The sequence below is a fragment of the Macrobrachium nipponense genome, chromosome 8 (genome assembly GCF_015104395.2).
Source record: "Macrobrachium nipponense isolate FS-2020 chromosome 8, ASM1510439v2, whole genome shotgun sequence".
Taxonomy (NCBI): domain Eukaryota; kingdom Metazoa; phylum Arthropoda; class Malacostraca; order Decapoda; family Palaemonidae; genus Macrobrachium; species Macrobrachium nipponense.
Window position 1 is genome coordinate 371,671 of NC_087203.1, and position 11,757 is coordinate 383,427.

Sequence of the window (11,757 nt, forward strand, 5' to 3'; positions counted from 1 at the left end):
CAGACACGTAAAGCCCTTAGGAACATCCCAGAAAAAACAGAGAATTTAACATTTTGATGGTGATTGGAGTAGTAATGAACAAAAGAGGCAATATTAGTTGATTTTCGAAAGACTGAAAAGGTGAAATTTCTATCATTTCTATGGACAGTTACATCAAGAAAATTCAAATTACAATTTCTTTCTTCCTCTACAGTAAATTTTATAGAAGGGTGACTAAATTATTGAGATTATTAAGGAATTCCTGGAGGTTTTCGTGAACTGGACCAAATACAGAAGATATCATCCACGTATCTAAACCAAATAACTTTTTGGGCAAAATTCTTGGTAAGATTTTGTCTCAAAAAATTCCATGTAAATATTGCTAAGGACAGGAGATAAGGGATTACCCATAGCCATACCAACTTTTGTACAAAAAATTTCCCATTGAAACAAAATTTACTATCTTTGATACATAACCTTATGAGAATAATGAGATTTGCTACACTTAAGGTGTCATGACGTTCTAATTCCTCTTCCAAATATTCAAGTAAGTCATCTACAGGCACTTTTGTAAATAAACAGACAACATCAAAACTAACCATATTAAAATCATAATTCAAATTTAAACTATTCAATTTGTTTATAAAATCAACATTGTTTTTAACATTCGTGTTAGAAATGTTTCCTACCAAAGGAGTAAGAATTTTTACAAGCCATTTAGATAAATTATACGTAACTGAGCCCACTGAACTAATGATTGGTCTGATAGGGTTATTGATTTTATGTGTCTTGACTAAACCATACATATAAGGTAGGGAGGCACATTGCGGTGTAAACTGTTTAATTTAAATGGTCCAAGCCCTTCAAAATGGATTTAAGTTTGTTTATTAAAATGGGAGTTAACTGTCTGTGTAGGGTCAGACCTCAGTTTCGTATAAGTAGCAGTATCATTTAGCAATGTCATTATTTTACTTATATAGTCACTTTTATTCATTATTACCACTGCATTAGATTTATCGGCTGTCACCTCAATGTTTCGTCTTCTTTAATTTTCTTAAAAGCCTGAGAAATCTCACGGGTACATTAGGGGGAGAAGGTTTCCTCATAGCACCATACACAATCTTTACAAATATTGATATCATCAGGGCATAGTTTTGATTCAATTTTTCTAAATAACAAAAGGATTTGAGATGTCGACCACAGTCCAGGTTACCATTAAATACACCAAAGCTTAACCCATATCCCAAAGCCGCTGTCGTAGCACTATCCACTGGTTTGTCAGATAAATTAATCATGAAGTCCACGTTGGCATGCTTAGTCCAGTCGCTTTCAGCAATAAGATTTTTCAGCTTGACTTGGAGCTTCCTTTCAAGACGGTTGCAGCACTTTCTCAATTTTCCGTAGCAATAATCCAGCATCCGATTCTTTAAAATTACTTAAAAATTACTGGCCGTCGCCTTCCTCTGTCTCCTATATATATATATATATATATATATTATATAGTATATATATATATATATATATATATATATATATATAGTATATATATATATATATATATAATATACATATATATATATATATATATATATATGTATATATATATATATGTATATATATATATATATATATATATATATATATTGATATATATATATATATATATATATATATATATATATATATATATATATATATATATATATATATATATATATATATATATATATATATATATATATATATATATATATATATCTATATATGATATATATATATAGTATATATACATATATATATATATATATATATATATATATATATATATATATACTATATATATATATATCATATATATATAGATATATACTATATATATATATATATATATATATATATATATATACTATATAGTATATATATATATATATATATATAGATATATATATATATATATATATAGATATATATATATATATATATATATATATATATATATATATATATATATATATATATATATATATATATATATATATATATATATATCTATATATAATATATATATATATATATATATATATACATATATATATATATATAGTATAGTATCTATATATTATATATGTATATACTATATACATATATCATATATATATATATATCTAGTCTATGTATATATATATATATGTAATATATATATATATATATATATATATATATATATATATCTATATATATATATATATATATATATATATATATATAGTATATATATATATATATATATATATATATATATATATATATATGATATAGTAGTATATATATATATACTGTATATATACATATATATATATATATATATATATATATATATATATATATATATATCTAATATATATATATATATATATATATATATATATATATATATATATATACATATATATATATATATATATATATATATATATATCTATATATATACTATATATATATATACTATATATTATACATATATATATATATATATATATATATATATATATATATATATATATAGATACGTATGATGTGTGTATATCATCAACAAACATTTCATTATGGCCAAGGAAATGCATTGCGTCAACCTCATACAACACTGCGTGTAACAACAACAACAAAACTATATTTAGTCAGCCATCCGAGGCACCGATATGTAAAACCGGGACTATTTTAGTCTTACCCAAACCCGACCGCCTCGTGTGACTGTTCGAGAACCCGGCTTATTTTATTCCTGAAAGGAGGTTCGTAAACTTTTGAACTATCTCATACATCGGGGTAGTGGATCTTGACTGTAATCTATGGTGATGTTGGGTCAATATTTCTTCTATACTTACAAACATATAGTCTCCCATCACTTATACTTAGGATTTTCAAGCTAGAGACGTCTCTCTCTCTCTCTTTCTCTCTCTCTCTCTCTTCGTGTCCAGTTAGCGAGGAACCCAAGCTTGGTGGAAAAATTATGCTGCTATGAAGGGAACAAGTTATTAGCTGAGGTTCACGAAGGCGTTTGGTAGTTTATTTCAAGACCGGGCTATGTTGGGAGGTCGGCTTTGCCTGGCGTTTTTTTTTTTTTTTTTTTTTTTTTTTTTTTTTTATTTCCATTTTCTTATTTTGTGATCGTGGATTTATTCGAAGGATATAAAAAGGTTCTTCTGCTTGTAAGTAAAAGATAATGATTTATTTATATTTTTTTCTATTTTGGGTAATTATGATATAAAAAGAGGGTTCCTATTTACAAGTATAGGATAATGAATTATTTTAAATTTTTGTAGTTTTAATAAGTGGATTTGTTCCAGGGACATAAAAAGAATGTGCTTGTTTGTAAGTATATGATAATGAATCTTTTTTTTTTAATAAAGATTCATTATCATATACTTACAAATAAGAATCCTCTTAATTTCTCCTTCGAATAAAGAATATAAAAGAAGGTTCCTGTTTGTATTTAATAGATAAACAATTTTTATTACAGTATAAAATTGCAATTTTTATAAGGAAGCGTAAGCGATTGTGTTATTATCTTTTCAAGGTGTCGCTAGCATAAATTCCTGCGTAATTTAGTACGTAGACCTTTCCAAACATAAATATCTTTCTATATCCATTACTGGAACGTAAAAAAAGAAAAAAAAAATCATTTCCAAGGACAGAAACTATAAACTATTCTTCAAAACATAACTCGGCACCCTGCTAACTTGGCCCAGTGTGATTCATCTTTTGAATAAATCGCGTCAATAAATAATGAATTTACTTTATTGTTTGCGTCATGATTTTTGATATTAGAAAATTCTGGCTGCTTCAATCTTTGGCCTGTGCGAAAGGTGAAACCCAAATGGCTGCAATATCTGGCCTGCAGTAACCTCCGCGTCGATCCAACGTAAGAGCCCGGACATCCAGGGCATGTGAATTTATAAACCAAATTGGAGCGCATGAAGAACTGCAGTCGATCTTTGAAATTAAAAAATGATCCTATTGTACATGGGTTGTTGGAAATGAGTTTGACTTTAAGACAGGGGATTTCCAGTTCAACTATTCGTGTGAGATTTAAGGAAAATTTGGAGTCAGACATATACGGGATTTAGGCATAGAATAATTTTTTGGGAACATCAAAGTTGACAGTTGGAGGTTGTAAAAATTGTGTTAATAACTTATTGGTGATTTTATGAACTATATCTTGTGGATAGGAGTTTGTCTCATTGAAAAAGATCAATAAGAAGACTATTTCTTTGTGAAATATTTGTCAAGTTGAAGAATATTTTAGAGCTCTATGGACCAAGGTAAAGATGGTATTAAGTTTGAAATAGTATTGACAAGAGGCTATAGTAAGTTTATAAACTTTCTATAAAACATATGTAGTAAACTAGGAATTATGTCTCGTTACATTAATATCTAAAAATGGAAGACTACCTCCGCTCTCTACCTCCATGGTAGATTGAGTGTTTGGATGGAGTTGATTAATATATTCTAAAAATAAAGAACATTGCCAAGAGTGTTGGAACAAAACAAAAGTGTCATCAACATATCTTCGATCAAAAGACGGTTTAAAATTATGATTATATGTAGCTTATTATTACGAAAAAGTTAAAAAACTATTTTATATCATTATTTAGAACTCTCTCTCTCTCTCTCTCTCTCTCTCTCTCTCTCTCTCTCTCTCTCTCTCTCTCTCGCTGCTCTCTCTCTCTCTTCCAGTGGCAATAGGTTATATTTCCTATATTTTTTCAAACAATTTATCATCTATATACAATCATATTCGTCACAAAAACCACTACTGTACCAATCTTCCATGTTTTGTTTTGGTAATCTCACACTGACCTGACCTTTGGCAAGAGATGTCCTCTTTAGCTTTCTCCCCCACGAGTGTTGTTTCAGTAATGGGCATCCTCCCCCACCCTTCTTCCCGCCCCAGCATCTCGCCCCCGCCATCCATTACCCCTTTTCTGACAAACTCCAATTAGTACCTGCTCCTCATCTCCCCACAGCATCCCGAGAGAGCTCTCTAGAGCCAAGATGTCGCTCTGCAATGTGCCAGAATGGTTCGCCTTCCCTTTACATCAGCTTCTGGAAACGGCTTTATTGGCACTGGGGTGTGATGCTGCTGCTGCAACTTTGAATTATAGGAGTTGATGCAACTGTAATCTAGAGGAACGTGTTGGTTCTAATGAAAATGGGAATAACTATGAATTTTCCAGCATCGTTACATGATATTTATTCCTTCGACTGCTCTTGTGTCGGTGACTTATATTTAATATGTTTTTGTTGTGTGCGTGTACTAATGCAATAAGTCGCGGGCATGTCTATGACATTTTGTTGTAGTGTGGACGTAAAGACTTATTTCAAAGAAGTATAGACATTAATTAAAGCAGGATAATTGTATAAAACAGTAGTCACGACTACCAGCATGTCGTTGACATGTATTCAAAGCGTTTTAGTTGTGTATGCAATAAGTTACCAACATGTGTTAATGATATTTTATTGCGGTGTGGATGCAAAGAGTTATTTCAAAAAAAGATAAACAATGATTAAATCAGGATAATTGCATAAAGCAGTAATTACGACTACCAGGATGTTTTGGACATGAATTCAACATGTTTCTGATGTGTATGCGATAAGTCATGGACATATGTTTATGACATTTTATTGCAGTGTGCACGTGTATGTGATTCGTTGCTGACATGTTTGTGAGATTTTATTGTTGTCAATTTATTAAGCTGGATTCCATATTTCTATTTCTTAATTATTTGCAATTTTTTTATAAAAAAAGATAATCTCTTTATTCATTCTTTTGATCACATTGGTCTGTGAACTGCAAACTACATCACAGTACATTCATTGCACGAATAAACAGCATGCAAGATCCACTCAAAATATTTTTCCCAAATTGAATTTGCGAGAATCTGCAATGAACTTCGGTTCTTTATGCCCCAATGTTTCACCTGGAATTGCAACAATGGCTATCCTTAGGGTCAGGACTGACTTAGTCACCTATTAGCTAGGGTAATAAATGCATCTCTTCTCTCTATGCAACCTTCCATATTTATCCTAAGGTCTTAGCACCTGGTCCCCGTCCCCTAGAAACATGGTTCCCAGATGAACTCTCTTTATCCTAAGGATTACAGACCTGGTCCCTTAGTAGCTAGGGTAACAGATGCCTTTCGCTCCTTATTCAGCCTTTCATATTTATATTGTACCAAATTCACCTTTCCTAGACGGACTCATTGTGTAGTCACTATCGGCACCTCGATAATTGCCACAGAACGCAATATGATACTAAGTTCCAACAACTGTCCATTTGAGTATGTCCTCACACGTCAAAAGGAGATGATGACTATGGAGCATTTTCGTATAAAAAATCCCTCTCTCTCTCTCTCTCTCTCTCTCTCTCTCTCTCTCTCTCTCTCTCTCTCCACTAAACACCGTTTGATCGTCAGTTCTATGATTGCATCTACGTGGTCCTTTGTGTGATGGAATAACCATTTTGTTGATTGACTGGCTATGGTTACAGGCCTCGCCTTCTGTTGCAGCTTTTACGTAGAGGTGATTGTTGGGTTAGTCATAAGTAATAAGGGGTGCTTTGTAGTTATATAGTTTTAGTGTATACACACACACACACACACACACACACATATATATAATGTGTGTATATATATATGTACATATATATATATATACTCACTTATTATATATCATATATATATATACATATACACACACAATATATATATATATATATATATGTGTGTGTGTGTGTGTGTGGTGTGTGTGTGTATATATATAATGTATAAGTTAAGTATATGTTAGTTTTACCAGACCACTGAGCTGATAAACAGCTCTCCTAGGATTGACACGAATGATTAGATATTTTTAAGCGGCTAGGAACCAATTGATCACCTAGAAACGGGATCTACAGCTTATTGTGGGATCCGAACCACATTTTACCGAGAAATGAATTTTTATCACCAGAAATAAATTCTACTGATTCCGCGTTGGCTGAACAGGGAATCGAACTTCGGACCACCGGATTGGTAGCCAAGCGCGAAAAGCACTAGTCCAACGCGAAACTTATATAATGTATAAAGAAGAACTGAATTTCCTCCCGTTACAGCGGTGTGAAAATTCCTATATTCACAACTCTCTCTCTCTCTCTCTCTCTCTCTCTCTCTCTCTCTCTCTCTCTCTCTCGTCTCTCTCTCTCTCTCTCTCTCTCTCTCTCTCTCTCTCTCTCTCTCCACAGTCTAATTCAAAGTCCCCTCGTTAGTTTAAAAAAATTTCCAGCGATTCGACCACTATTGTATATGTCTATCTCTGTAACGGGAGATTTAATCCCAAAGCAATCCGCAGTCTGAGACAACAATGGGAACAGGTCATTTCGAAGCCAGTAATCCGGTGTTGCAATGTCATCCCAAAGTACTATTGAGATCAATTTTGTCTTCCTATTGAAAGCTGTGCTTTGTAAGAGAAAGCCACCAGATTATCCGTCTGCAAAGGCCTCTCAATAGGTTATTAGTAAATAATTGGTAATGATTTCTATTTATCCTGCGGAGAAAGGTTAATAAAACCGTAGTACACTGACTTTGGCTACCGTTATATATTACGGTAAATGATGTATTAATTGTGTTTAGTCGACTACATCAAGCCTTTGGAAATATTTCTCTAATAACCAGATTCAAATTATATGTATGTATATATATATATATATATATATATATATATATATATATATATATATATATATATATATATATATATATATCATTCGAGCTAAAAATGTCCTTTAATATCTAATTCCCTCTACCTCGGAATTGATATATTTTCATATATGTACTGAAGGGGAATTTTTTAGTTTATAATAATTTCATCCCTCCATTGGATCGAACCACCGTCCAGTGGACGGGAAATGAAATCAGAGCAAACAGTGACGCTATCGAGTCAGCCAATAGAGTGGCTGTAAGTTTATATAAATTCTCACCATTACAAATCACCGTCGATCTCGGTGTTTTCGTAATTAAAATCGATATGAAACCCCCTCAACCATGTTAGCTGATTTGAAATTTTGATCAATGTAGCCTTGTTATGAATACTTATCATATCACCGTGATTCATATAAATCATTCGAGCTACAAATGTACCTTAATATGTAATTCCCTCTACCTCGGAATTGATATATTTTCATATATGTACAGAATGGGAATTTTTTAGTTGATAATAATTTCGTCCCCCCATGGGATCGAACCACCATCCAGTGGACGGGAAACGAAATCAGAACGGACAGTGACGCTATCGAGTCAGCCAACAGAGAAGCTATAAGTTTATATCGATTATGACCATTACAAATCACCGTTGATCTCAGTGTTTTCGTAATTAGAAACGATATGAAACCCCCTCAACCATGTTAGCCGATTCAAAAGTTTGACCAACGTAGCCTTGTTATGAATACTTATCACATCCCCGTGATTCATATAAATTATGCGAGCTACAAATGTCCTTTAATATCTAATTCGCTCTACCTCGGAATTGATATATTTTTATATATGTATCGAAGGGGAATTTTCTTGTTGATAATAATTTCGTACCCCCATGGGATCGAACCACCGTCCAGTGGACGAGAAACGAAATCAGAACGGACATTGACGCTAATCGAGTCAGCCAACAGAGAGGCATTTACGACATATTTTTATATAGTAACAAATAAAAAGAAAAATTGTATACATAAATAATTGCAAATTGTCTTACTAGTAACCAGTTACCTTTTTTTTTTAACAATAAATATCAAACAAAATAATTCTCTTAATATTTCAATTTGAACGGAAATGAATACGGAGAAAAGAAACAACCTTTTACCATCAGCAAAGAACTAACTCACTTCAAAGGGTAGAAACAACAACACGCATCCATTCACAAAGAAAATAAGAATTAAAAATATCAGTAATCTTATACATGACATTCCATTCAGCAGAGGAACTCTTTTGTACAAAAGAACTCTTTTGAACATCCGGGTAAGGGAATGAGAGAATGTAGCCGAGTGGAAAATTAGAATAACTTTGAGGAAGAAGAAGAAAAAGGAGAATTGACAATGAAGGAAAGAGTAGGAATAAGATAAGACATTTTTATTTCTAACAACTGTTCGCTCGGATGAAACGGATTCTTGGGAGGGAGGGAATGCCCCGGAAACGAGACTATGAGGTCAAGTTGTGAAATAGTGAGCTGAAGTAGTTTATTCATGTTTTATTCAGGGAGGAAAGGTTTGCCAGGTAAATTGTTCCTTAATACTTAGGTTTTCAAAAGTGCTTTGTTTTTATTAACTGGTGATAATGCCGGTAACATGGCCCTTTGGAGTATACTGAGACGCAGGTTGACACTGGTTTTAACAAGGCGTGATCCGACCTCCAGCCCACTTGAGACGCGTGCAAGATTTTTCCACTGACGGATAAGTTGCAGCATTACATTCCGAACTTAATATGAACTGGTCTTCGTAATTAATACTCATAAACACGTTCATATATTTGCAGTTATGAGTGGAAACAAAATAACTGAACAGAAATAGAGCCTCTAAATTTAGAATATCAAAAATATTTAAATGTGCTAAACTCTCCAGAGAGATAGCCCGTTTTTTCATCAACGAAAATGAAAAAAATACGATATGTTTTATTAGAAATATTATCTCTGTGCTATGTAATATGCACTTTATTTATTTTTTCATATTTTCATTCTAATAAATAAATAAAAAAACATCCTATCCTAAAATTCTTGTATCTTTAACTCAACGTGAAACACCTTTTTCAGACCTTTTTAGGCTCTTCCATAGACCTTTCCTACTCCCCCAACAACAACAACAGCAAAGTAATTTGTAGGCTTACTCCCCGAATAAGCTAAAATCTATGGATACTTGTAACATACGAGAAAATCGATTTTCGATAAATAAGTCACACTGATGATTTTCACTGGACAAAATTTCAATAATAAACCTTTAAATAATGATATAGAGACTCTCTTGAATATCAAACGGCTGTCAGGAAGGATTTGGTTTTGAATACTTCGAAAGGAGTTGGACAGCTTAGCAGACTATGGTGGCTGTAATTCCAATTAATTTATAAGCAATACATAGCTTATATTACGATCTTCTCCTTCTTTCCCGCCGTTATCCCTACAATAAGGGGTCGGTTGCCTGATGCTCCTTTCTTTACAACATCAGGCATGGTTTATTATTTGGCAAAAGGGTTTTTACGACCGCATGCCCTTGTTATCATCAACCACAGCTAATGGTGGTGGGCCTTGCCTTTGACTAAAAAGTCCACCTGCAAGGCAGCAGTTTCCACAGTTATTGCCGGTGGGCTTAGCCTTTTACTAAGAAAATGGAAAGCAAAATAAAAAAAGTACAATAGCGAGGCAGCAGCTGTCCTTTTAGTCGCCTTTTATGACATGCAGGACCTACGGTGGGTGTATTCTCACTCCTACCACAGGGTGGACATAGCTTTTACATTTCTTTTTCCGTTTATTCACTGCCACAACAGAGCAACACACAACAAAATCACGTGTAAACTACAACCGTTTATTAGGGCTGAAGCAGAGTGGTAAACCAGAGACTGAATCTGTATACTGGTGTTCGTTATGAATGTCAGCTTCCATTAGGAACAGTTTTCCCGGCTTCATCTCAATCGGACAGCTGTGAAATATTCAAAAATGCTCCCTGCTATGCAAAGAAGAGATCTCATCCGGAAAACCTTACTTAATTATAGAATGGGTTGAAATATGAATTAAGGAAGTGAGTTTGTCAAGTGTGTTATTCATTTAGCTGGGTACTTTCAAACCCGAACAGGTTATATCACAATTGGGAAATGTCAATTTAACTATGATATAAGCAATATCCTGAAAACACATTGGAAACACGTTGGCAACATGTGTTGATCATGTTTTCCACACCTTCAGACACCTCTTACTGCAGAGTGGACGAAACCCTAAGAAGCCTCCTATCTATTTCTGATATGTAGCTTCCGTCAAGAAAGTCGGAAAAAAGATCCATACTTCAACTAAAAAAAAAAAAAAAAAAAAATCTGCCATCTTGAGGTAACGATAATGATCAATCTTTAATGTCTGCGTTTAATGCATGATTTATATATATATATATATATATATATATATATATATATATATATATATTATATATATATATATATATATAAAACTATAAATACAGGAAAGGAATATCTATTATTTTACCATTACTTCATTTGACCAGGAGGAATCTGGGAAAAACATTTTATGAAGGAGGCCACTGCAGTTCTCCCCCGGATTCTTAAGATGGAACCGACGGTGGTGCCTTTCGACGAAACTTGTTTCCTTGATTTTATCTCAGTTGGTAGGAATCTTTTGCTCAGTTTGTTTCTCAGGCGAAATTCCTTCGTTTAATCACTGTAAGTTATAATGAAGTTAATAGTTTATTCTCTCATGACATTACTCAAAGTACAGATATGTAAGTTAAATAACTGCATGTTTTGTGTGAGAATTTGTAAACAGTTATAGAGTAAGTGAAATTTATGATAGAAATTCAGAAAACCGGTTCCTCAATGGACGGAAAATATACTACAATTGACAATTCCCCTCCCCGCACACACGCACACACACACACACACACACACACATAGTGAAAATGTGTGTGTGTGTGTGTGTGTGTAAAATATAACACATGAGGTTGAATGAGAATTAATGTAGTGAAAGCATCCGCATGTAAACACAGCA